General features: G+C 42.8%; 1 protein-coding gene across 4 annotated transcripts in view; it reads right to left on the reverse strand.

Moving 5' to 3' along the window:
• Window positions 1-27,743, reverse strand: part of LOC124711334 (glucose-6-phosphate exchanger SLC37A2) — a 369,968-nt gene that overhangs the window by 118,826 nt on the left and 223,399 nt on the right. The window lies entirely within an intron of this gene.

Raw genomic sequence — 27,743 nt, forward strand, 5'->3', positions numbered from 1 at the left:
ATTGAGATAATTGCGACTCTGTAGTTACCACCCACCACTGACTTGATCCTGTGTAAACGTAATCCCTCTTAGGAAATACGTAACAATACTGTAGAAAGTTAAGAAAAGTTATTAAAGATACTTTGGTAGATTTGCAGGGGTTCTGAATGAACACAATAATAGTTACACAGCTGAACGCTTAGGTAAAGGGGAGGTTCAGAATGCCGTCCTTGTAGCCAGATTCAGGCCTATATCCGTCGCCGCAGTGAGTTTGGAATCCTTTCAAAGACGCCTGAATCATTTCGAAATTCTTGAATAACACTGACAAGTCTGTCATCCAATTCTTCAACCGTATTGACCATAGGGCCTGCACTACACCTCCAAAGTGGCCCCAAACCCAGTAATCAATGGGGTTCAGATAAGACGGCCTTGGAGGCCGCGGCACAGGTCCTTCTCGCCCAATCCGTCTATGGCCACCTTGCGCGTTAGATTTCATCTCACCACAGCAGCAGTAGGTGCTGGTGCCCCATCACGCACGTACTACATCATTAGGCGTTACTCTAAGCGAATATCCTCATGCAATCCTGCAAGATGATGCCACATAAACCGTAGGTAATCCGTCCATTAAGTTTGTCTGGTAACATGTATGGCCCAATAAGACGATCACTTGTGCCCCTAACCACACATTCGATGAGAAACGTCGCTGATGTGGAGCCCCACGCAGAGCCTGTCGTTTGGAGCCTACATGACTCCAAACGTGAGAATTAACACACCATCACGAATGAATCCTGCTTCATCTGTAAAGTATGTGTTGCTGTCAAACGTAGGACTGCCTACAGCTGCCGGCCGGAGTGGCCGTGCGGTTCTAGGCGCTACGGTCTGGTACCGCGCCACCGCTACGGTCGCAGGTTCGAATCCTCCCTCGGGCATGGATGTGTGTGATGCCATTAGGTTAGTTAGGTTTAATTAGTTCTAAGTTCTAGGCGACTGATGACCTCAGAAGTTAAGTCGCATAGTGCTCAGAGCCATTTGAACCATTTTTGAACTGCCTACAGCTAGAACCAGAGTCTACCTCACTAAGGCATTAAACTCGGTGGAGGTGGTACAGGTACATTGCACTGTGGTTCATTATCCCTCAAACACTACAGTGGCTCATTTCAGAAATTTGTGAAGCAAGTCTCCTTGTCGCGATTCCTGGAGAGTGTTTAACAGTTTGCAGCACTACACCTTCAAGAACAGGTGTAATCTGAGCACACCTATCCAGAGTTTACACAGAATCATGCCAGTGGCGTCTGGTAACCACAAATTCGTAATCATCTCGCAAACGGTTCGTTTGTGGACCTATGTTTACTGAGACTTTTTTGCTTATAGTATTGTGTACTTTCAACTCCATGCATTTGTGCCACTTGTTATGATAAGCCGGCCGAAGTGGCCGCGCGGTTCTGGCGCTGCAGTCTGGAACCGCGAGACCGCTACGGTCGCAGGTTCGAATCCTGCCTCGGGCATGGATGTGTGTGATGTCCTTAGGTTAGTTAGGTTTAACTAGTTCCAAGTTCTAGGGGACTAATGACCTCAGCAGTTGAGTCCCATAGTGCTCAGAGCCATTTGAACCATTTTTTTGTTATGATAAACCCTTCACAAACAATTTAGGAGACCATTAGAACAGCCCTCACATAGTTTGCAGAGGATGCTTTCGTTTATCTCGTAATAAAGTCATCAGAGAATCAAACCGAATTACGAGATGATTTAAACAAGATATCTGCATGGTGCGGAAAATTCGCAACTGACCCTGAGCAACAAAAAGTGTAAGAAGCTCCAACATAATACTAACAAAAGTCCGATAGATGTAAGTTACAGAGAATCACATAGATTTAAACGTTGTCGATTCCCCTAAATACCTAGGGATTAAAATTAAGAACAACTTAAGTTGTAACCATCACGTAGAAACTATTTTGGGGAAGGCGAACCAAAGACTGCGTTTTATATGTATAACTCTTAGAACGTGCAACAAATATACTGAAGAAGCTGTCTACTTCATGCTCGCCCTTTCCGGGTAGGATTGAAGGGGAACATTGGATAAGTTTAAAGAGAGGCAGTTCGTTCAGTGTTACTACGAAATTGGGAAGGGAGCGTCACGAGTACGTAAGCGAATTGGGATTGGTAATTGTTAAAAGAAAGGCGTTTTTCGTTGCGGCGAGATCTTTTCAAGAAACTTCAAACGCTAATTTTCTGCTCCCAGTGCCAAAATATTTTATTGACTCGCACCTACGTAGGGAGAAATTACTATTTTAATGAAATAAGAGAAATCCGATCTCGTATGCAGAGATACAGGTGATCATTTTTCGTTCGTAATATTAGAGAGTGAAAAGGTAGAGAACTGATCGGAATGTGGATCTGTAAACTCTCTGACGAACAAATGGTTCAAATGGCTCTGAGCACTATGGGACTTACAATCTGAAGTCATCAGTTCCCCAGACTTAGAACTACTTAAACCTAACTAACCTAAAGACATCACACACATCCATGCCCGAGGCAGGATTCGAACCTGCGACCGTAGCAGCAGCGCGGCACCGGACTGAAGCGCCTAGAACCGCTCGGCTACAACGCCGACCTCTGACGAACACTCAGGTGTCATCTAAATATAAATGCTAATTTAAAATCAAGACACATGTGGCTTTCTGTTCCTTTCGCTAAACGCATAGGCTTTGACAATGACATTAGACAAACGTTTTGAACCATCACTTAGTCCATACAGAAGCCCACTATTCGTTGTAAGCGAAGCTGCCGCTAACGAGCTATTGGTACTTCTCAGGACAAGGCCAGAGAGACTGTCGCATCCAGGCTGCATTAAAATCTCAGACTGTGCTAGGAATTATCTCTGATGGTGGGAGGGAGAGCGGTCGCTGTGACACTGTTTCCAAGTCCTAAGTCGTGTTCACAAAACCAGTATGGAGGTGGAATAAAATTCTGCTCTAAAGATGAGATACTGCTTTTCCTTGAAAAGTGTCCCACGCATAGAACTTATGATCGGTGCTGCAGATTGCGTCTGTGGAGAGGAGCGACGCGAGCACGTGGAGTGCACCTGAACCTCTCAATCAGCTGGAGCCTGCTCGTACAAAGCGCAGCTCAAGGCCACGGGAGCTGTGCTCCTTTCGTCGAATCCAAACTGCGGGTTGTAAGACCAACCCGCTTCGTTCTGCGTTTGCCACGTCTCAGTTGTACACTACTGGCCATTAAAATTGCTACACCAAGAAGAAATGCAGATGATAAACGGGTATTCATTGGACGAATATGTTATACTAGAACTGACATGTGATTACATTTTCACGCAATTTGGGTGCTTAGATCCTGAGAAATCAGTACCCAGAACAACCACCTCTGGCCGTAGTAACGGCCTTGATACGCCTGGGCATTGAGTCAAACAGAGCTTGGAAAGCGTGTACAGGTACAGTTGCCCATGCAGTTTCAACACGATACCACAGTTCATCAAGAGTAGTGACTGGCGTATTGTGACGGGCCAGTTGCTCGGCCATCATTGACCGGACGTTTTCAATTGGTGGGAGATCTGGAAAATGTGCTGGCCAGGGCAGCAGTCAAACATTTTCTGTGTCCAGAAAGGCTCGTACAGGACCTGCAGCGTGCGTCGTGCATTATCCTGCTGAAAAGTAGGGTTTCGCAAGGGATCGAATGAAGGGTGGAGCCACGGGTCGTAACACATTTGAAATGCAACGTCCACTGTTCAAAGTGCCGTCAATACGAACAAGAGGTGACCGAGACGTGTAACCAATGCCACCCCATACCATCACGCCGGGTGATACGCCAGTATGGCGATGGCGAATACACGCTTCCAATGAGCGTTCACCGCGATGTCGCCAACACAGATGCGACCATCATGATGCTGTAAACAGAACCCGGATTCATCCGAAAAAATGACGTTTTGTCGTTCGTGCACCCAGGTTCGTCGTCGAGTACACCATCGCAGGCGCTCCTGTCTGTGATGCAGCGTCAAGGGTAACCGCAGCAACGGTCTCCGAGCTGATAGTTCATGCTGCTGCAAACGTCGTCGAACTGTTCGTGCATATGGTTGTTGTCTTGCAAACGTCCCCATCTGTTGACTCAGGGATCGAGACGTGGCTGCAGGATCCGTTACAGCCATGCGGATAAGATGCCTGTCATCTCAACTCCTAGTGATACGAGGCCGTTGGGATCCAGCACGGCGTTCCGTATTACCCTCCTGAACCCACCGATTCCATATTCTGCTAACAGTCATTGGATCTCGACCAACGCGAGCAGCAATGTCGCGATACGATAAACCGCATCGCGATAGGCTACAATCCGACCTTTACCAAAGTCGAAAACGTGATGGTACGCATTTCTCTTCCGTACTCGAGGCATCACAACAACGTTTCACAAGGCAACGCCAGTCAACTGCTGTTTGTGTATGAGAAATCGGTTGGAAACTTTCCTCATGTCAGCACGTTGTAGGTGTCGCCACAGGCGCCAAGCTTGTGTGAATGCTCTGAAAAGCTAATCATTTGCATATCACAGCATCTTCTTCCTATCGGTTAAATTTCGAGTGTGTAGCACGTCATCTTCGTGGTGTAGCAACTTTAATGGCCAGTGGTGTATGTTCTCAGTTTCCGTTTAATTACTTTGATAACACTGGGGAACAATTTGTAACTTAATTTCTGATGACTTCGATTCTTAGGCCGTTTTAGAGGTAAGTGGACATGCTCATTCCAAAAGTGTAACTACTTTTTCCTATCACGTCAAGTTTTGTTTCTACAGTTGTTGCGCATGAGATTACGCTTCCGACAGGTAACTTGTTTGTTACAGAAAGCAATGCATCACTCTGTCGGCGAACTTTAAACCAGTGACGACTGGAGGGGATAGTGACGCCACGCGACTGGTTTAGATTCATACTGTCTAGACTAATGCTGTCAGTTACGCATGAGACGCTGCAGTGAAGAGGTGTACTTGTCGCTCTGATATAGTGAAGCTGGTTTCCAACGAGTAGTGCAAGAATTTGTATTTACACATGATTATCTGTATTTACTTCTTATTTATACATAAACGAAAAAGTTTCTCTCTGCCTGCCGCTGGTAGTTCGCGTCGTAAGTGCTTAAACAGCCCCGATTCGTTTTGTTATACATGTGGCAGTTTTATCATTCCCAGTCAACGGACAAACATCGGTAATTTTGTCAGGGAAGCCTATTTTGCTTATTTTAAAGTAAAAATTGGCGACCAAGACAAATCATGGGCCCCTACATCTACATCTACATGACTACTCTGCAATTCACATTTAAGTGCTTGGCAGAGGGTTCATCAAACTATAATCATACTATTCATACTATCTCTCTACCATTCCACTCCCGAACAGCGCGCGGGAAAAACGAGCACCTAAACCTTTCTGTTCGAGCTCTGATTTCTCTTATTTTATTTTGATGATCATTCCTACCTATGTAGGTTGTGCTCAACAAAATATTTTCGCATTCGGAAGAGAAAGTTGGTGACTGAAATTTCGTAAATAGATCTCTCCGCGACGAAAAACGTCTTTGCTTTAATGACTTCCATCCCAACTCGCGTATCATATCTGCCACACTCTCTCCCCTATTACGTGATAATACAAAACGAGCTGCCCTTTTTTGCACCCTTTCGATGTCCTCCGTCAATTTCACCTGATAAGGATCCCACACCACGCAGCAATATTCTAACAGAGGACGAACGAGTGCAGTGTAAGCTGTCTCTTTCGTGGACTTGTTGCATCTTCTAAGTGTCCTGCCAATGAAACGCAACCTTTGGTTCGCCTTCCCCACAATATTATCTATGTGGTCTTTCCAACTGAAGTTGTTCGTAATTTTAACACCCAGGTACTTAGTTGAATTGACAGCCTTGAGAATTGTACTATTTATCGAGTAATCGAATTCCAACGGATTTCTTTTGGAACTCATGTGGATCATCTCACACTTTTCGTTTTTTAGCGTCAACTGCCACCTGCCACACCATACAGCAATCTTTTCTAAATCGCTTTGCAACTGATACTGGTCTTCGGGTGACCTTACTAGACGGTAAATTACAGCATCATCTGCGAACAACCTAAGAGAACTGCTCAGATTGTCACAAAGTCTGCAAGCAGTGTGTGGAGGGTTTGAGAATGTGGACACAAGGAACACGCGATAAACTTACGTTTGGTATACCAATGATTTGGCGAGAACCCAAAGACCTCTCCAGTGATTGTTACTTTTGTATAGTAAAATCGTCAGGATATAACAAAAAAATATATAAAATAGATTACCCTACTTTAAAGTCAGCTATACGCCCTGTGCCTCATTCAGCTGAAATTCCAGTGCCATTGTTTCAAGAATTAACCTCTTTGGAAATACAAGAAGATGAGTCGGGCGAAGATCGAAGTGACCGCAGCGACGAAGATTTTAAAGGTGACGATGATTCTGTTCGTAAAGGATTTAATCAGCACGAGTTAAATGACTTGGTACGGGATTTGGGACTATCCCAAAAAGCATCAGAACTTCTTCATCAAGACTGCACGCAAAAAAACTTGTTAGAAAAAGGAGCTAAAATCACCTACTTCCGATCGAGAGAAAGTGCATTTCTACAGTTCTTTCGGAATGCTGATGGATTTGTGTTTTGCCACAACATACCTGGTTTAATGAAGGAATTGGGAATTTCAGACTATAATGCAACCGAATGGCGATTGTTTATAGATAGCTGAAAACGTAGCTTGAAGTGTGTTCTCCTCCACAATGGAAATTTATACGGTTCAGTCCCAATAGGCCATTCAGTTTTCTTGCATGAAAAATACGAAGACATAAAGAAGGTCATTGACGTGTTGCAATGTAACTTACACCAATGGATCATCTGTGCTGACCTTAAAATGGTTTCTTCCCTTCTTGGCCAGCAACGCGGATATACCAAGTATCCGTGTTTTCTGTGTATGTGGGACAGCAGAGCTCTTGAGAAGCATTGGGTGCAGTCAAAGTGACCGCCAAGATCTGATCTGAAACGTGGTGATCCAAACATTGTAAATCATCCACTTGTCGACAGAAAAAAAAAACATTATATTTCCGCCTTTGCTTATAAAACTGAGTCTCATGGAGCATTTTGTTAGAGCTCTGTCAACTGAAGGGGAGTGTTTTAAGTATATCATTTCGGCATTTTCTAGCTTGTCATATGAGAAGATGAAGGCTGGTGTCTTTGATGGGCCACAGATTTGGCAACTTATTAAAGATGAACGTTTCATAGAAACAATGACCGAACTTGAAAAGAATGCTTGGTTGGCATTCAAAAGTATTGTCAAGGACTTTCTAGGAAATACACGAGCCTAGAATAACGTCGAAATTGTTCAACAACTCTTAGGGAGCTTTAAAAAGCTTGGCTGCAACATGAGTATCAAACTGATTTCTTACATAGTCATCTTGCTAACTTTCCAGAAAATGTTGGTGCTGTTAGCCACGAACAGGGTGAGCGATTCCACAAAGATTTGAAGGTCATGGAAGCAAGGTATCAAGGTAGATGGGATGTCGGTATGATGGCTGACTACTGTTGGAGCATCAAGCGAGAATGTCCCCATATGGAACATTGTAGGAAAAGTTATAAGCGAAAATTTGTACCCAAATATCTTTGTTTTTATTATTTGTACAAACACAATGTAGCTTTGAATATTATAATAACCTTTGAATGAATAAAATATTCTAATCTTCTACTACGTTTGATTAGTACCAATTTTATTTTCCTTTGTATGTCCAGTTTTAATGACTTTTAGGGTAAAGAGAGAGTATTCTATAGTTTAAAACGTGACGTGATAGAGAAAAACTGCTAACAATTTTGAATTCAGAGACCAAATATTAGTTAAGAACAAGTCACAGATCTAGGACAACAAAATGGCTGTTCCCCAGTGTAATGATTCCCATTTTGACAAAAAAGAGAAAAATTACCCTCCTGGCTTTCTTGATGACTTCTTTTCCCTTGTTGACCACTGTCCCCTGACAGCATCACGTCGCCAATTCCTATCTCATTGGTGAACCTTTCGAAAAGAATGGGTCTGTTTGTAACCAGAACGTCTAGAATATTTCCGACTAGTTGATCGTGGCAGTCGTTAGACAAAGCTTTTAATATTAGTTCACAAGACTTCGTCCTTACTGCCGACAACGTATACGTAGTTTTCCCATTCGATACTGCACAAGGTAAAGTTATATCCTATTACTAGTACTTCTACGAGGGGACTTCAATAAGTAATGCAACAATTTTTTTCTGAAAGCAGGTTGTTTTTATTCCAATACACCATATTTTCCCTACGCTATTTTGCTTCTTTTTTCACAGTTCAGTACACCTTCTTCCTGTTTTCATGTTTGATATCTGTTCAGTTCTTGGGCATTTTAACACTAAATCTGAGGGGGGTGCGATGGGGAGTTTCCTTTGTAAGAAAACGCAGGTGGCCGACTCCTGTAGGTAGATGGGACCGTAGGCATCGCCCACGTGAAAGCGAAGGACCCGACGCAGGTTCAGCAATGCCAGTGAGTGGAACAATATGAGTCAACAGTCATAGACTATCTATACGCCTTTTGGCATTTCGTAACGATTTTCTAACAGTGACTCCTCCCCATATACTGCTGCATCGTTCGTGGATAGTTCTGAGAGAGCTGCCGACGTTATCTGTGTCAGCAGGCGCCCAACCAAGTCTGTTAGCCTCAAATATTTCCGGAACAGTTGAAACTAAGTAAACAATGTCTTTGTCAAGAGATAGTGCACGAAGAGGCGCGTATATCGCTGTTTGGACAATGTTGGTTGCGTTTCCATCCCACGTAATTATTTAACGGTGTTACAGGGTCGTTGGGAAGAGAAATATATTAAAATTTCCAGAGACAATTTTCAGCAAAAACAATAAGAAAATGTGCAGAATATGAAATTCCTGTCGCTCGATACCCAGGGGAAACTGACCTATTTTGTTAGAGATAGGTCAAATATTTGCTCAAAAAGCTGGAATGATTAACATAAACATATTTTTATTGGCTCTGGAACTCTGTTGAACGCTGTAATTTACCGTCTAGTAAGGTCATCCGAAGACCAGTATCAGTTGCAAAGCGATTTAGAAAAGATTGCTGTATGGTGTGGCAGGTGGCAGTTGACGCTAAAAACGAAAAGTGTGAGGTGATCCACATGAGTTCCAAAAGAAATCCGTTGGAATTCGATTACTCGATAAATAGTACAATTCTCAAGGCTGTCAATTCAACTAAGTACCTGGGTGTTAAAATTACGAACAACTTCAGTTGGAAAGACCACATAGATAATACTGTGGGGAAGGCGAGCCAAAGGTTGCGTTTCATTGGCAGGACACTTAGAAGATGCGACAAGTCCACTAAAGAGACAGCGTACACTGCACTCGTTCGTCCTCTGTCAGAATATTGCTGCGCGGTGGAGGATCCTTACCAGGTGGGATTGACGGAGGACATCGAAAGGGTGCAAAAAAAGGCAGCTCGTTTTGTATTATCACGTAATAGGGGAGAGAGTGTGGCAGATATGATACGCGAGTTGGGATGGAAGTCATTAAAGCAAAGACGTTTTTCGTCGCGGCGAGATCTATTTACGAAATTTCAGTCACCAACTTTCTCTTCCGAATGCGAAAATATTTTGTTGAGCCCAACCTACATAGGTAGGAATGATCATCAAAATAAAATAAGAGAAATCAGAGGTCAAACAGAAAGGTTTAGGTGTTCGTTTTTCCTGCGCGGTTTTCGGGAGTGGAATGATAGAGACATAGTATGATTGTGGTTCGATGAACCCTCTGCCAGGCACTTAAATGTGAATTGCAGAGTAATCATGTAGATGTAGATGATTCACTTTCAAAAAACATAGTTTCTTGATGTAAGTTTAGCTGGGGAAGTTACGATAACTGAACGCGGGATAAAATACCTACTCTTTACTTGTCTTAAACCCTGTTTCTGTACCTTAAATGGTTCCCGCAGAGCTTGAAGTTAACATCTTACGTCTACTTGTATATTCTCTGCAAGCCACATTAGGGTGTGTATTAACCGTCTTGGTCGTTCTGCGAGATTTTGTCGGTGGAAGTAATATGTCGCCGGACTCTCCCTGGAACGCCCGCTCTTGAAATTTTAAGTAGTAACTTCTCAGTGATTCACAACAATTTGTTTTTAAATTTCCGAGAGCGTACCCTCTTAGAAAAGTCAACCGATACATTGCTTCCGTGTACACGTATCTCGCGAAAAGACAATGAAGGTAAAATTAGAGACATTGTAGCTCTCCTACAGTGGGTCTTTCCGCGGACCTTTCGTGTCTAGAACAGAAAACGGGTGAAGAGGCAATGCCACGCAAAGTACCCTCCGCCACGCACCGTAAGGCGGCTTGTGGAGTACGCATGTAGATGTAGATGCTCCTATAATTCCTACTCCACACATAAGTTTGCTTCACAGGCAAAGGATGTTTTACTGGAGTGCCTAAGGCTAATTTTTCCTCTCACAATAGAGCAATCTTTTCTTCATCTGCATTATTCAGAAAAGCTGCGTGGTATCAACCACATATTGTTTTACACTAAACTGGATAAATAATCACGGGAATCATCGCCCATTTCCAGAAGGCAATGGCAATCGTCTTTCTGCTAGGTGAAACCGGCTTCACCATTTTTGATGTTGCTGTTTTTTGGCGTATTGTTGTCGTCTTATGGTATAAATCCCGTCTCTGCGAATAACACGAGTCACCTGGAGTATCTGCAAAGACGGGCAGCGCAGATAGTAACGAGCTTCATTGCGAAACGCGAGAGAAAGTGATACGCTGCGAAATCTCATACGGCAGGCAGTCGAAGAAAGGTGCTCGGCATCTCACGGAAAACCGCACACAAAACGCCAAGAATCAGAATACAGGTATTTCACAGCTTCCTACGTGTCGGTATGGCAAAGACCGCTCAGACAAAACTAGGCAAACAGCAGTGCACACAGACGCTTTTAAGCAGTCAGTCCATTTGTGAATGAGAACGGTAACTGGAGCGATGTCCATGGTGATTGGCATCCATCTGTTGTAGAATATTAGAAGATATTCTGAGCTCAAACGTTATGAGGCACCTCGAACAGAATGACCTCAACCACGCATGAGTTCCGGAAACGTCGATCTTGCGAAACCCAACTTGCGCTCTTGTGGGATCCGACTTTCATTTTTATTAAAAACGGAACTTTTAAAAAGTTTAGAAAAAAACCTGAGACAATTAAGAAGGAAAACGGGGCACAAACTGTAATGACAAAATTTAATGAACGTAGAAGTTCACCTTTGCAGCATGCGCTCAGATGATTCCAAATAACTTTTTACAATTATTCTGCTGCTATATCACCGTACTTTTCATTTCTACGTATTGTATCAAGAAGCGCTTTATTGGCATTTTTTCATAAAAGTGAGGACATTATACCTCATTAAAGTGTGTTTTGACAATGAGAAAGGTCTTGAAAGGTTCAACTTTCATTCAGATTTTTCTCATTGATCACTAAACGTTCACTAAGGAAAACAAACGTATGTTGTACAATTTCTCCACTACCAGTATAAAACGAAACTCGCTTTTTATATTGTCGTTAAATTACCGTCTCGTCTTGGCAGGATGAAACAGTTTTTCCATACATTTAAAATTATTACATATCCACCATAATGCCTTCATATTGCTTACCACAAAGGAAACGGAACTTCTTACTATGTAAACCAATCGAAAATACAAATTAACATGAATCAGTACTAACAACAGTGCAACACATTAACAGTAGATAAACACTCAATTATTATTGATTTTCTGCCTTGAGCTTACTGCAGTTTAATTAAAGAGAATTGCACCAGACGCGTTTTGCTTTTATTTATAAAGCATCTTCCGTCGTTATTCTGCAGTATTTCTTGGGCTGCGTTATCTACACTTTATTTTTGTAAACTGAACTGAAGTTATGTGTGTTTATCACTCTGCACAGTAGCAGTGTTTATGTCTGTTCGGTTCTTTTCGTTCACGATGTAAGTGTTGACAACATGTGAAACTACATCTTGTTAAAATGCGCGCGTGTGTGTGTGTGTGTGTGTGTGTGTGTGTGTGTGAATTAGTGTAAATGACTGAAAAGTCTTGTATGTTAGGCAGAGATGTGAGAGAAGTTTGGGGGGGGGGGAAGAGGGGTGTAAGGATTTTTTTTTTTTGGGGAGGGGAGTGTCGGGGATGGGCCTGCATGATGATTATAGGACAGAATCTGGGAAGAGATGGTAGTGGTAAATGGAGCTGTGGTTATGTGTGTATATTTAATGTTATGTTACGTTGTCAGTCAGCTTAAAAAGTTTGTGGTTTGCCAAGCAGGTCTGATAATTTACGAGTTGTTCCTTTTCTATTATGTAAATAAACAGAGATTGTAAAGCAAGATGGTCAAGTGCCGCTTTCTAGCGTATATACTTGCGCAGTAAGTTACTAGCGTTAGCTGCTTCAGCCAAGCGGGATCACAAAAATGCTGGATATTTTTGCGTCCCCAAAAAAATCTTTTGGAACAGTGGGACATTCTGGAAAGAAATGGTATTTTCCCGGTAAAAACGGGACAAATGGCCACCCTACACTATTCTCAAATGACCATGGATCAAGGAAATCATGCAGACACAGCATTTCGTGAGCTCCGCGAAAGCATTTGACTCAGTTCCACAAATGTACCTTTAACGACAATAAGATCGTATTGGGTATCAAAAGGAGTTTGTGACTGGGGGGATTTCTCTCTAGGGAAGGCGCAACATGTTGTCTTGGATGGGGAATCACCGACGAGCGTAGAAGTATTTACAGATGTCCCCACGGAAGTGTGTTGGGATCCTTGCTGTTCATGTTTTATGTTAATTTTAATCCCAACGTTGGACTTTTTGGGTTTTCGGCAGTTATCTATAATGAAGTACTATCCGAAACAAGCTGCAAAAATATCCAGTCAGCTGTTGATAAAATTTCAAAGCCCATAGTGCGGAAAAATGGTGGGAATGTAAAATGGTAAAATTATTAAGATTCTCATTGATAAGAATAATGCAATAACACCTCCAAGCTTATTAGGGATTGATCGTAGAATTGCATATGCAAATAAGAAATATCATTCTGGTTGAATATGAACGGGGGTTACTAATGGGTTAGCAGGTACAAAATTTTCAGGGCTTTGCAAAACGAAAAAAACGTAGTATGGTATGATTACAATATTAGCCAGTTGAGTGTAAAGCAAGCGACAAACTTCAGTTCATTAGTAGGATACTTGGGAAACGCACCAGTTTACAAAGGAAACTGCTTACAAAACACTTGTGCAATTTATGTCAGAATATTAACAGGATGTGCGGGACTCATACTGAGAAAGACTAATGTGAGATACTGAAAGTATACAGAGAAGGGCATCACAAAAGAGTTACAGAATTGTTTGAAACATGGGAAAGTGTCACGAAGATGCAGAAAAATCTGAATTGGCAGACACTTAAAGATAAGACGTCAACTGTCCCACAAAAGCCTACTTGCAAAATTTCGAGTGGCAGTGTGAACTGCAGAATCTAGGAATGTACACAGTAAGTGTCGTATCACGTGTCGATACCAGTGCACGGTCGTCATAGCAACTGAACTGCAAGTGTCTGTGAGACGCCGATAGTGGTCGTGCAGGACCCAATGGCGCAAACCCGCTGAGCCATGCCTCTAGCGGCTCGGTACTTCGAGTGCCGTCTCCCGGCGCAGTATAGGAGGGCCAGCGGGAGCAGCTCATCCCGGTCTCGCTTGGAGCTGTTTCTCTACAGGACGCCATGCAGACGCCACCTTGTCATGGCTCAAGTATCACTGTTTCTGCAGTTGTACGTGCTGCACTCTATATGCTGTTGCATCATTCGTAATGAGTCTTCATACGTTTGGAGAAATACAAGTGAAACCTCCGTTTGCTGTGTTATTTTGTTCGCTAATTATTTCTGCTCCTGTGCAGCTTTCCTACGACGACAGTTGCCGCACCACTCTTATCCCACATCTCCTTACCATTGTGCACAAAGTTGTACACAATAGTAAGGAAAGCAAAAAAACCGACGCACCACAAATAAATCATTCAAGTGGGACGGAAATCGATGGACGTGATGTACATGTACAGACAAAAAATGATTACAGTTTCAAAAAAATTGGGTGATTTACGCAAGAGAAAGAAATTCACGAATTACACTAGTCAATAATCCGTTTATTGGTCTCTGGTCCTCATGCAAGCAGTTATTCATCTTGGCATTAATTGATAGAGTTTTTGGAGGTCGTCCTGAGGAATATCTGGCCAAATTCTGTCCAATTGCCACGTTAGATCGCAAAAATCCGGAGCTGCATAGACGGCCCTGCCCATAATGCTCCAAACATTCTCAGTTGGGGAGAGATCCGGCGACCTTGTTGGTCAAGGTACGGTTTGACAAGTACGGAGACGAGCAGTAGAAACTGGCCATATGCGAGTGGCCATTATCTTGCTGAAATGTAATCCCTGGATGACTTGCCATTAAGGGCAACTAAACGGGGCGTAGAATATCGCCGATGTACTGCTGTTTTGTAGGGGTACCGCAGATGATAACCAAAGGGGGCCTACTGTGAAAAGAAATGGCATCCCAGACCACCATTTTTGGTTATCGGGACGTACGGCGCGCAACAGCCAGGTTAATATCCCATTACTGTCTGGGGAATCTACAGACTCGTCTTCACTGGCGGTCAGGGCTCGGTTCGAAGCGAGACTCATCACTGAAGACAATTCTACTCCACTCAATGAGATTCCAGGTCGAAGATACCAGCGGTGGGCTGCCAAAATGACCCTTCGCTCGCCATATGGCCCGACGGCTGGGAGTGACGGCCTGGGGTGCAATTTAATTTCATAGCTGGACCCCTTTCGTTTTCATCCAAGGCACACTCACAGCTCAGCGGTACGTCGACTATATTCTATGCCCCGTTTTGTTACCCTTCATGGCAAGCCTCCATGGGCTTATATTTCAGCAAGATAACGCCCGCCCGCACACGGCGAATGTTTCTGCTGCTTCGTGCTTGGTTCAAATGGCTCTAAGCATTATGGGACTTAACATCTGAGGTCATCAGTCTCCTAGACTTAGAACTACTTAAACCTAACTAACCTAAGGACATCACATACATCCATGCCCGAGGCAGCATTCGAACCTGCGACCGTAGCAGCAGTGCGGTTACGGACTGAATCGCCTAGAACCGCTCGGCCACAGCGGCCGGCTCTTGGTGTTTTCCAAACCCTATCTTGGTCAACAAGGTCGCCGGATCTCTCCCCACTTCAGAACGTTTGGAGCATTCTGGGCATAGCCCTTGAACCAACTCCAGGTTTTGACGATTTTGTATAAAACTTGGCACTCTATCCCTCAGCAGGACATCCAACAACTCTATCAATCAATGCCGGGCCGAATAACTGATTGCATAAGGGCCAGAGGTGACTTGCTGGATCTACGAAGCTCTTTCTCTTGAATAGATCATCCAATTTTTCTGAAATCGTAATCATTTGTTTGTTTGTACATGTGCATAACATCTATTGATTTCTGGTGTGTCGTCTTTTTATGTCTTCGAGCGTATTGCAGATCCTTACGTATCGCTCACGTAGGGACAGCGAATATAAAAATAGACTGATTACTGTGTGTGCAGAGGCACTGATGCAATCATTCTTCCTGCGTTCCGTAAGCGAATGGAACGGGAAGAATCAATACTGAGTGGTATATTGGAAAGTAGACTCTGTCCTGGACTTCACAGCGGTTTGCAGAGTACTGATGTAGATATAATATTGAGCGGGCAGGAGACCCATGTGGTTGTACAATAAAAAGTAGTTTCTGCCACGCACTGTACAGGGTGCAAATATTAAGTTGACAAACCAGAATAACTCGAAAAATAAGCTTCATACGAAAAAATGTGTAGAATCCCAAGTTGATTATTTTCGAGTGGGACATCTTCCGGTGCTAAAATTATCCCGCCACCCCAGCCCCCTGGGGGAGGGGCGGGAGGCAACTTTAAAATTTTAAATGGGAACCCCCATTTTCAACTGTAGAATCAGATTCTACATAAAAAACTACGTACATTTTGTCTTAAACATTTGTTTTGATTCTTGGTAGTTGGAGCTGTAATTCAAGAAAAGCCATGTTCTCAATTTTGCGTGAAAATGGTTACGGATAAATGAAATATACTTATTTACTTCGTAAAATTTTGATTCGCTAAAATTAAAATTCTCCCTCTCTCCCCATACGGTGGGGTTTGAGAGAGCGGAATTAGAGTTTTACAAATGTTGACCCAAATATTAATTTAATATTTGTAAAACCCTAATTCCTCTCTCTCAAATCCCACCTTATGGGGAGAGAGGGAAAGTTTTAGTTTTAGCGAATCGAAATTTTACGAAGTAAACAAGTATTTTTTATTTACCCGTAACCATTTTCCACGTAAAAATGCGAACATGGGTCTTCTTGAATTACAGCGCCAACTACCAAGAATCAGAACGAATGTTTAAGACAAAATGGACGTATTTTTTTTACGTAGAATCTTATTCTGCAATTAAAAATGGCTCCCATTTGAAATTTTAAAGTTGTCTCGCGCCCCACCCCCACACCCCCAGGGTGCTGGGGTGGCGGGCTAATTTTAGCACTAGCAGATGTCCCCCTCGAAAATAATCAACTTTGGATTCTACACATTTTTTCGTGTGAAGCTTTTTTTTTTCGAGTTATTCTGGATTGTCAATTTAAAATTTACGTCATGTATAGCAATGCGCAGAATGTAGATATATACATGCGAAAACTGTCAGCTGGTCTATGTGCCACAGTGGTTTGTAGACGCAGATGGCGCAGTGGTGTTGCCACAGCACAGCGAATGCTACGCGTTCCACGCCACTTGCCCGCGAGCGCTAACCGGAACCGCTTAGCACGGGGCGACAGGTGTGTTTGCTGACGGTCGCCTGTTCGGTGACGCGCTGTTGATGCCAGCCGTCACGCGTTGGTCGCTCCTGCCGCTGCGCCTACTGCCAACACCGACTCAAAGGAAGGCCTCGGCGCTTGTTGGTGACGTCACGTCAGCTAGGCACGGCGAACGCCACGTCTGTTGCACGCAGAAACGCCTGGGCGTGCTTATCACTATAAATCTCTTCTTTTTGGACAAAATGTTTGGTATTGTTTTGGATTCTGCAGTTTTATTTAGATGAAAGATTTTCTTACTATCGTAAAGCTACAAATGAAGATCATAGTTCTGTATTACTGAATCCTGTCGAAACAAACGTACATCAATATGAGAAGACGCTTTGCCCCATTGCAAGCTTCGGAAATTTTACATTCAAGTACCTTTATTTACTTGATCCATTTTGTTATCGAAACTTACCCCAACCCCCTTACAATGAACTCGTTTCTTTTATTTATTTTCGTTTGACATCGTCACTGGAAATGTGAACTAATTTACATGTGTAAATGTCCAACTGTTGCCAGTCATTAGATTACAGTCGTTTTCAGCGAAAGGAATTCTAAACAGGAAACAAAATAGCTTCATATATCGAAAATACTGCTGAGCTTAAACTTTTTTAAACATGCACATTAGAAAGGATAAATATTCCCCTCTTGCAACTGAAACGAGAAACTTCATAAGATAAAAAAAAATTTATTTGGTAAAACAAATATCTCTCTTTTGCCTCTTCTTCTGTCCCCCACCCCCTCCCCCAACGTGTACAATCGCAAGATATTTCATTATCATTCAGTGCTCCTCACCCCATAGTCAACCAAGATAGCTAAAGAAGAGCACCGATATGTTCACAGTTTCTTGTAAAAGCAACCCAGTACAAACGTAACTTCCTCAGATTTACAAATAAGTTAAAGAAGCACGAATTCTGTTGCTGATGGGCCATGAAGTTGTTTCTGTATGTCAATCCATAAAACAGGTGGAAATTTAAGTTCAGGAGTACACTATTTGTTAAGAAGTGTAATGAATTGCACAATTAGTTGATTTCAGAAATCTCTCAGAACAATATGTGTTGGTCAACTACCGCCAATAGTTTCACATTTTCCTGTGTCAGAGAGGGAGACACCACCATTATGAGTATGCCTGCAACAGACCTGGCGTTCGCCGTGCCTAGCTGATGTGACCTCACGAACAAGCGCCGAGGCCTTCCTTTGAGTCGGTGTTGCTACTGCTGGCCAGCGCATTTCCTCGAAGCCTTCTGGTAGAGGTGCGCTTACGAAACATCGACGCTGGAAGTTTAAACACCGATGTTTCAGTATCGATACCAAAATCACTGAAACATCGTAACAACGCCGTTAAAGACAAAAATCGGGCACTAGATGTTATAAAAAGAAGAAAAGAAGAAAGGATACCTGTTAATCGTGTCAATAATGCTTTCATCTTTTAAACGAATCTTTTTTCCGAACGTGTCTCGTAAGGACACCAGTGAAACACATTCGCAAATCGTTAAAATTAGCCGTGTGGGACGAGGGTTTGTCTTTATCTAATAAGGGAGGTAAACTACATTCGCTGGCTGCTTCCACGCCCAGGGTACTCTAGTGTGCAGTTATTCCTATTAGCAGTGCAATTCAGGCGCAAAGGTAGTTTGAGTAATAAACGAGCCACTGATGACCGAGAGTTGCTAACACAAAACCAAAAAAATGGTTCAAATGGCTCTGAGCACTATGCGACTTAACTTCTGAGGTTATCAGTCGCCTAGAACTTAGAACTAACTAAACCTAACTAACCTAAGGACATCACGCACATCCATGCCCGAGGCAGGATTTGAACCTGCGACCGTAGCGGTCGCTCGGCTCCAGGCTGTAGCGCCTAGAACCACACGGCCACTCCGGCCGGCAACACAAAACCACTCAGCAAGAAACCATGTCAACTTATCAATATTTATCGGCAGAATTTTAACGCACCCTGCATTTTCTCTTCGTAAAATTACTGTGTCCGTATGTTAGCTGACGCAAATTCAAAATCATACTTCGCCATCAATTCAGAAGAAAACCTAATTTTTACAGAATATTATGTTTGTATTTTGCATGCTTGCTGCCAACTGTCGGGGTAATTCCTTTGTAAAGGACACCGTCGATACCTTCCCACTGCCTGTTACCGACCCACTACCCCGGGACACTGAACCATGATCTTGTTGCAGGTTGCCTATCTAAAGGCTTCCAGAGGCGACAAAAATTTAACTCTCATTTCGTATAAATAGTGACCGGATTTCAAAATTTAAAATGCCGACATATTCTGCTCATTAAGAGATATAATCTTATGTGAAAGGACAACGCAGTGAGTCAGGTACGAGACGTGTCCGGAAAGTTAACTACCGTTTCGTTCTATCGCCACCGTAGCACAAATATCGCAGTTCCGCACATTCGCGCTCGTCTCTCCCATTACAGCTGAAGTGTGTTGTGTTTACATTTGTTAGTGATCGTTCAAGATGTTTAGCACAATCTCTGAGCCTGCCGACTGGGAAGTGCGCTTTGTAATACGGTTTTTGAACGCAAAGAATGTTAAGATCGGTTGATTTGGGGGAGGGGACCAAACAGCGAGGTCATCGGTCCCATCGGATTAGGGAAGGATGGGGAAGGAAATCGGCTGTGCCCGTTCTAAGAAACCATCTCGGCATTTTCCCCAAGAAATTTAGGGGAATCACGGTAAACCTAAATCAGGATGGCCGGACACGTCATTGAGCCGTCGTCCTCCCGAGTGCGAGTTCTGTGTACTAACCACTTTGCCACCCCGCTCGGTATGGTGAAAATGTAATGACTAGAATGGAGAGGAAGTGGGTGAGACAATTCAATAATGGATGAACCAATGTTCATGATGAAGCACGGAATTTGACTCACAGTAACGCAGTAGTAGCCGACCGCCACAGAAGCAGCAACAGATAAGTAAACCGCTTTGTGACATTTACGAGTTCCTAACCATGAGCGAATTCTATAATATCATCTGTGTGCTATAATAGTTTAGTTTCTTGCGTTTCTGTGTGTAAATTTAAAATCTAATAACCACAGTTCTCGCGTTTTAGTTTGCATCAGAAAGTAAACCGATTTTGTGACATATTACAAGTTCCTTATCAAGGGCAAATTATCTAGTTTCACCTGAGTGCTTCGGTAGTTAGGTTCTTGAATATCTGCATATTACTAGACACAGTTCGTGCGTTTTCGTCAGGGTCTACATTAGAGTTGCGCAGCACGTGCCGATAGTCCGTTTATCTGCATAGTTTAGTTTTCCACGGTCTTTGGTATGGACAGGGACTGCGATTGTTGTGTGCGGATGCGAGCTGAGTAGGTGACACTTCGCTCTCAGGTTCAGGCTGTGATGGCTTCGGTTACACAACTTGAGGCTGCAGTGGATGGGCACCACTTATGGGCCGGCCGTGGGGATCCAACGAACGTCCAGGGCGTCAGAGTCCTTCGATCAGTCCTCACCGGTGGCCAACCCAGTTACTGCTCCCACTCACCTGTGGTCGAGTGGGAGGTCGCCCCGGTGCGAAGTAGGCGGCGAAAGACTTTCCAGGAGGCCGCATGTAAGGCCTCCCCGGTTAGTCTGACAAACAGGTTCCAGGTGCTGTCTGTGTCTGACACTGTCGCTGAGCCAGATGCTGTCGCCTGTCCTGTTTCAGAGGAAACCACTCAGCCTGCAAGATCCGGGCCATCGCAGAGGGTGGGACTATTGGTAGTTGGGAGCTCCAACGTCAGGCGCGTTATGGGGCCTCTTAGGGACTTGGCTGACAAGGAGGGTAAGAAAACCAGTGTGCACTCCGTGTGCATACCGGGTGGAGTCATTCCAGATGTGGAAAGGGTCTCTCGGATGCTATGAAGAGCACAGGGTGCTCTGTGTGCATACTGGGTGGAGTCATTCCAGTTGTGGAGAGGGTCCTCACGGATGCCATGAAGAGCACAGGGTGCACCCAACTGCAGGTGGCTGCTCACGTCAGTACCAATGATATGTGTCGCTTTGGATCAGAAGAGATTCTCTCTGATTTCGAGCGGCTAACAGAAGTGGTGAAGGCTGCCAGTCTTGCTTGCAAGATGAAAGCAGATCTGATCATTTGCAGCATAGTCGACAGGACCGATTGCGGACTTATGATACAGAGCCTAGTGGAGGGTCTGAACCAGAGGCTCAGACGGTTCTGCGACCGCGTAGGCTGCAGATTCCTCGACTTGCGCCAAAGAGTGGTTGTGTTTCGGGTTCCGCTGAACAGGTCAGGTGTCCACTATACGCAGGAGGCAGCTACACGGGTAGCAGGGGCTGTGTGGCGTGGACTGGGCGATTTTTTAGGTTAGAGGGTCTCGGGAAAACACAAGATGGGCTTCAGTCACAAAGGGTGCAGGCCGAACACAGGAAGAACATAGATACAGGAACCATTGGTATAACAGTTGTAAATTGTCGTAGCTGTGTTGGGGAAGTACCAGAGCTCCAAACGCTAATAGAAGGCACTGATGCTCAAATAGTTACAGGTACTGAAAGCTGGCTAAAGCCGGATATAAGCTCAGCCGATATTTTTGCAAAGAACCTAACGGTGTTCCGAAAATATAGGCTAAACAAGGTTGGCGGTGGCGTGTTTGTTACTGTTAGAAGTAGTTTAACTTGTCGCAAAATTGAAGTAGATACTTCCTGTGGGTTAGTATGAGCGGCGGTCATTGTTGGCAACCGGAATAAAATAATAATTGGATCCTTTTACCGACCTCCCCGTTCGGATGATACGGTTGCTGAAAGGTTCAAAGAGAACTTGAGTTTGATTTCAAACACGTACCCGACTCATACCATAATAGTTAGTGGTGACTTTAATTTACATTCGATATGTTGGCGAAAATACATGTTTAATTCCGAAGGTACGCATAAAATATCATTCGAAATTGTGCTAAACACATTCTCCGAAAATTATTTCGAGCAGTTAGTTCATAAGCCCACGCGAATAGTAAACGGTTGTGAAAACACACTTTACCCCTTAGCAACAAATAATGCGGAGTTAGCCAGCATCAAAACCGATATAGGGATGAGTGAACGCAGGGTTGTCGTAGCGAGATTGAATATTGTAATCCCCAAATCCTCGAAAAATAAGCGAAAAATATACCTATTCAAAAAAGCAGATAAAAATTCACTTGACGCACCCTGAGAGACAATCACCACTCACTCGAAATTAATAACATAAGTGTAGATCAGATGTGGCTTAAATTCAAAGAAACAGTGTCGGCAGCAATTGAGAGGTTTATACCAAATCAACTAACAAACGACGGAGATGATCCGCCTGGATACACAAAACGAGTTAGAGCGGTGTTGCAAAAACAACGAAAAAAACATGCCAAATTTAAACAGACGCAAAGTCCCCAAGATTGGCGATCCTTTGCAGAAGCTCGAAACTTAGCGCGGAGTTCAGTGCGAGACACCTATAACAGTTTTCACAACGAAACTTTATCTCGAAACCTGGCAGAAAATCCAAAGAGATTCTGGTCGTATGTGAAGTATGTTACCGGCAAGAAACAATCAATGCCTTCTCTGCGCGATAACAATGGAGATACTATCGAAGGCAGTGCTGCCAAAGCAGATTTACGAAACACAGCCTTCCGAAATGCCTTCACAAAAGCAGACGAAGTAAATATTCCAGAATTCAAATCGAGAACAGCTGCCAACATGAGTAACGTAGAGGTAAATATCCTCGGAGTAGTGAAGCAACTCAAATCACTTAATAAAAGCAAGTCTTCTGGTCCATACTGTATACCAATTAGGTTGATTTCGGAGTATGCTGATGCATTAGCTCTATACATAACAATCATATGAGACCGTTCGCTCGACTGAAGATCCGTACCCAAAGACTGGAAAGTAGCACAGGTCACACCAATATTCAAGAAAGGTAGTAGGAGTAATACACTAAATTACAGGCCCATATCGTTAACGTCGATATGCAGCAGGATTTTAGAACATATATTGTGTTCGAAAATTATGAATTACCTCGAAGGAAACTGTCTATTAACACACAGTTAACATGGGTTAGAAAACATCGTTCCTGTGAAACACAACTAGCTCTTTATTTACATGAAGTGCTGAGTGCTTTTGAGAAGGGATTTCAGATCGATTCCGTATTCGTGGATTTCCGGAAGGCTTTTGACACTGTACCACATAAGCGGCTCGTAGTAAAATTGCGTGCCTATGAAATATCGTCTCAGTTATGTGAATGGATTTGCGATTTCCTGTCAAAGAGGTCACAGTTCGTAGTAATTGACGGAAAGTCATCGAGTAAAACAGAAGTGGTTTCAGGCGTTCCCCAAGGTAGCGTTATAGGCCCTTTGCTGTTCCTTATTTATATAAACGATTTGGGAGACAATCTGAGCAATCGTCTTGGGTTGTTTGCAGATGACGTTGTCGTTTATCGACTAATAAAGTCATCAGAAGATCAAAACAAACTCCAAAACGATTTATAAAAAAATATCTGAATGGTGCTAAAAGTGGCAGTTGACCCTAAATAACGAAAAGTGTGAAGTCATCCACATGAGTGCTAAAAGGAACTCGTTAAACTTTGGTTACACGATAAATCAGTCTAATCTAAAAGCCGTAAATTCAACTAAATACCTAGGTATTACAATTACGAACAACTTAAATTGGAAAGAACACACAGAAAATGTTGTGAGGAAGGCTAACCAAAGGCTGCATTTTATTGGCAGGACACTTAGAAAGTGTAGCAGACCTACTAAGGAGACTGCCTACACTACGCTTGTCCGTTCTCTTTTAGAATACTGCTGCGCGGTGTGGGATCCTTACCAGGTAGGACTGACGGAGTACATCGAAAAAGTTCAGAGAAAGGCAGCACGTTTTGTATTATCGCGAAATATGGGAGAGAGTGTCACAGAAAAGGGATCCTTACCAGGCAGGACTGACGGAGTACACCGAAAAAGTTCAGAGAAAGGCAGCACGTTTTGTATCATCGCGAAATATGGGAGAGAGTGTCACAGAAATGATACAGGATTTGGGCTGGAAATCATTAAAAGAAAAGCGGTTTTCGTTGCGACGTAATCTTCTCACGAAATTCCAATCACCAACTTTCTCCTCCGAATGCGAAAATATTTTGTTGACACCGACCTACATAGGGCGGAACGGTCACCACGATAAAATAAGGGAAATGAGAGCTCGTACGGAAAGATATAGGTGTTCATTCTTTCCGCGCGCTGTACGAGATTGGAATAATAGAGAATTGTGAAAGTGGGTCGATGAACCCTCTGCCAGGAACTTAAATGTGATTTGCAGAGTATCCATGTAGTTGTAGATGTAGATGAATTGGCGAACTTCTGTTGTCAATGGTGGTTTGGTTGACAGGGTGAATGAGAAAATTCCTGAAAATAGACGGTTCACAATAAGAAGGCTTTCTGATGAATTTCCACAAATTTCTAAAACTGTTTTGCACGGGATTGCCACAAATCGCTTTAATTTTCGCAAATTGTTTTTCCGTTGGGTTCCGAAAATGCTTACGGATGTCCTCAAAAAGAAGCGACTTGGCAGTGCTTTGACGTTTCTTATCTGGTACAATGATGAGAGAGATGAATTCTCAAACGGAATTGTAATCGCTGATGAAACTTGAGCTTGTCATGTCACTCCAAAATCAATACAACAGTCGATGGGGTGAAGGCACTCACGATACCCCAAAAAACAAACGTTCAGACCAACGTTGTTGGCACAAAAAATCATGTGCACTGTGTTCTGAGACAGACAGGCATTCTCCTTGTTGAATTGCTTCCCAGAGGTAAAACCATCAATGCGGTACGATAGTGTGAAATGGTGAGAAAACTTTGGCGAGCCATTCAAACCAAAAGACATTGTGTTGCTTCGTGACAATGCACGTCCCCATTCTGCTGCTGTCACTCAAAATATTATTCATCAATTAAGTTGGGAGCAGTTCCTTCACCCACGAAACAGCCCCGAACTCGCACCTCCTGACTACTACTTCTTCTTGAACTCGAAGCGTCATTTTGGAGGAAAGCGGTCTGACAGCGACGACGAGTCAAAAATCCGTGTTGAGCAGTGGCTATATTCACTAGCGGCAACTTTCTATGAAGAGGGCTTAGAAAATTGGTTTCCCGCTATGACAAATCTCCGAACAATGACGGTAACTATGTAAAAAATAGTTTAAGAAATATTCTTTTTTGTAAAAATAAATTTTGATTCGAAAACGAATTTTCTGTGTTTTTCCCAAAACGGTATTTTTTATGAGCATGCCTCATATCGAAGTTGTAAACTGTGTATATGTATTGCGGCAGTGTATCTCAGAGTATATTCATCCAGTATTTGAGAATGACAGCACTTAGAAACTTGCAGCAAACTCTGCACATAGTTTCAGACCTTTTCGGTACTTTTTCTCACGGACACCGCTCCGCTCCCCCCTTACCACCTCCTTCCCTATACACACACACAAGATGATGGAAGGGTAAAAGTTTATCACATGCTACATTTTCGCTGTTCATGCAGTAAAGTTGCTGCCTCAGGCATGATGTTTTAATTTATTTCCTCTTTATTACTAACTGCATTAGAAACTCGTTTTGCAGACAGTCTCCACATATACGCTGAACGTACCTGCAAGTTTATATCACTGTACGACATATGGTTCAGGAGATACGTCACAAGCATTGAGATACACGAAAACCAGCTTTCGCTTAAAACCGAGAGCAAATTATCCAGAATATACTCATCCAGCGTTTGCTAATGAGAGCGCTTAGCGACTTCCAGCAATCTTTATATATATAATTTCAAACATTTTCTAAACTTTCTTCCTCTCTTCCATGCTTAAAGTAAAATATTTAAGACATCAACTCGTTTGTAAAATAACAGAAGTTTGCAGCTGTTTTATACATGGAAGTTGGATCCTTTAAAGAATCTGGGGTTTACTGGTATACAACCAACGGAGGCATAGCCAGAATACCGATGACTGGACTGACGTTTCGGTTTGAAACAGCTAAATCGTGGTAGTGGTCTAGAGCAAAGTTAAGCCAAGCTTATATGGTTCCAAAGAGCATATACAGCTAATATAAACATAACATATACATAAGCTTCTCTACTTTTGGCAATATCAACGTGTCTGAAGCGAACCCAATAACAGAGCAAGACTCCAAGGCGTGTCTACAGTCATCAGGACTCCGGATGTGCCTGTCTTAGTTGTATATTACGTGTTGCAATATACAATACATGTGACGAAATACGCTTAAGTTTCTGAGATGAAATTCTCATATAATCTACTCCACAGCATATTATGGGGTCCAAGGATCTCCCCTTATACCACACATCATAACTTATACTCCGTCTCTAAACGACCTTGTTGTCAATGGTGCATTAAGCTCTAAATGTTCCTTTCTTAATGAAGAGGGTGGCGCTGGACAGCAGACAAAAAAGCTTGGTCTGGATGCTCTTGCGTATCTTTCATTCTTAGCGTAAGGAAAGTGGATTTACGGAAGCCGAAAAAATTAAGAAAAGTGGATTCACGAAAGCCGAAAAAATTACAATTACATTTTACGCGAGAAACGAAGCAAAATTTATTGATCTGCAAAACAAGTAAACAAGAGGCTAAGAACATCAATGAGCATTAGAGATGCTTTGTAAAGCGAAACGCTTCTGGTGAAATGGGATCTTAAATTACCGTAATCTTAAGAGGAAAAAATAATAATTGGATTATTTAATAAGTTCTGTGTAATACGGCTATGCAAACGAAACTATCGAAGATTTTTCTTTTATTAAGTCTGGCTAAACAACGAAATCAAGTCTCTTTATGCCAAAAAGCAAACCATAAATTGGGAGCTACATAAAGCACATCTTAATCTTACGAGAGTTCTGAATAATACCGCTGTTTTCTCCCATCTTGTTAGTAAGGTTGAAAATCGTACTTATGCAGTGATAGAAAAAATGAAAAATACTTACAAAAGAAAGCTTGCAAATTTAAAAGCTAAACAAACATCCAACACAGCCACAAATTACACCCACTCTAACGGAAAACATCACTTCCATCCAAGACTGGTGAACCTCACTGACACGGTTTTGCATACAGAAGAAATGAAACTGCTCGAAAAAGGCCTGAAACGCAACGTCAGCACACAAATAGATAAAAATACAATGGGAACCTCATAGTTGAATCAGAAAGCATTCTCACACAGGAAAACAGAGTTGAAACGAGTGAGGTAAAGATTGGTCTGAGGAGAGAGCTAGTCAGTAACGAAATCAAAAACATAATAGCACAGATGAAAGAAATAAGGGAAACTAAAACAATATAGATTCAGATAAAGGAAACGCCGTGGTTCTTATGGATAGAGAGCAATACATCAATAAGACACAAGAGCTCATCAGAAAAAATAAAATTTTAAAACTATAATCAGATCCAGCTAACAGATTCTAAAGGAAGTTGAGAAACACTTTGAAAGACATTGAACATGCAACAGAAAACAATGAAAAAAGAAAACTGCTGCAAGCGAAACGCTGTTTTTAACCTAAAAGAACAAAAAATGTACAAATGTAATTATACAATTTGCAGAATAACCACGGAAGATAGTTTACAAATAAAAGGAAACGCGTCTGGTGTAATTATTTTTAATTACTTTGCAGTCAGCTAAAGACGGATGACCAATAGTAACAGATTTTTCTTTTATTTTAAAGTGTAATGGTGCAAGCCCATAGACTCCAGTGTAAATGCTGTGTCCACAGCGAACAGGCGTTTCCCCATTTCGCCAGGCCATTTACAGACATCACGAACAACAGCGGACCTGCCACAGTGCCTCGAACGTTCAGATCGGACACTCGGGCTGGCTACGTA

This window comes from Schistocerca piceifrons, chromosome 8 (assembly GCF_021461385.2).
Source record: "Schistocerca piceifrons isolate TAMUIC-IGC-003096 chromosome 8, iqSchPice1.1, whole genome shotgun sequence".
Lineage (NCBI taxonomy): Eukaryota > Metazoa > Arthropoda > Insecta > Orthoptera > Acrididae > Schistocerca > Schistocerca piceifrons.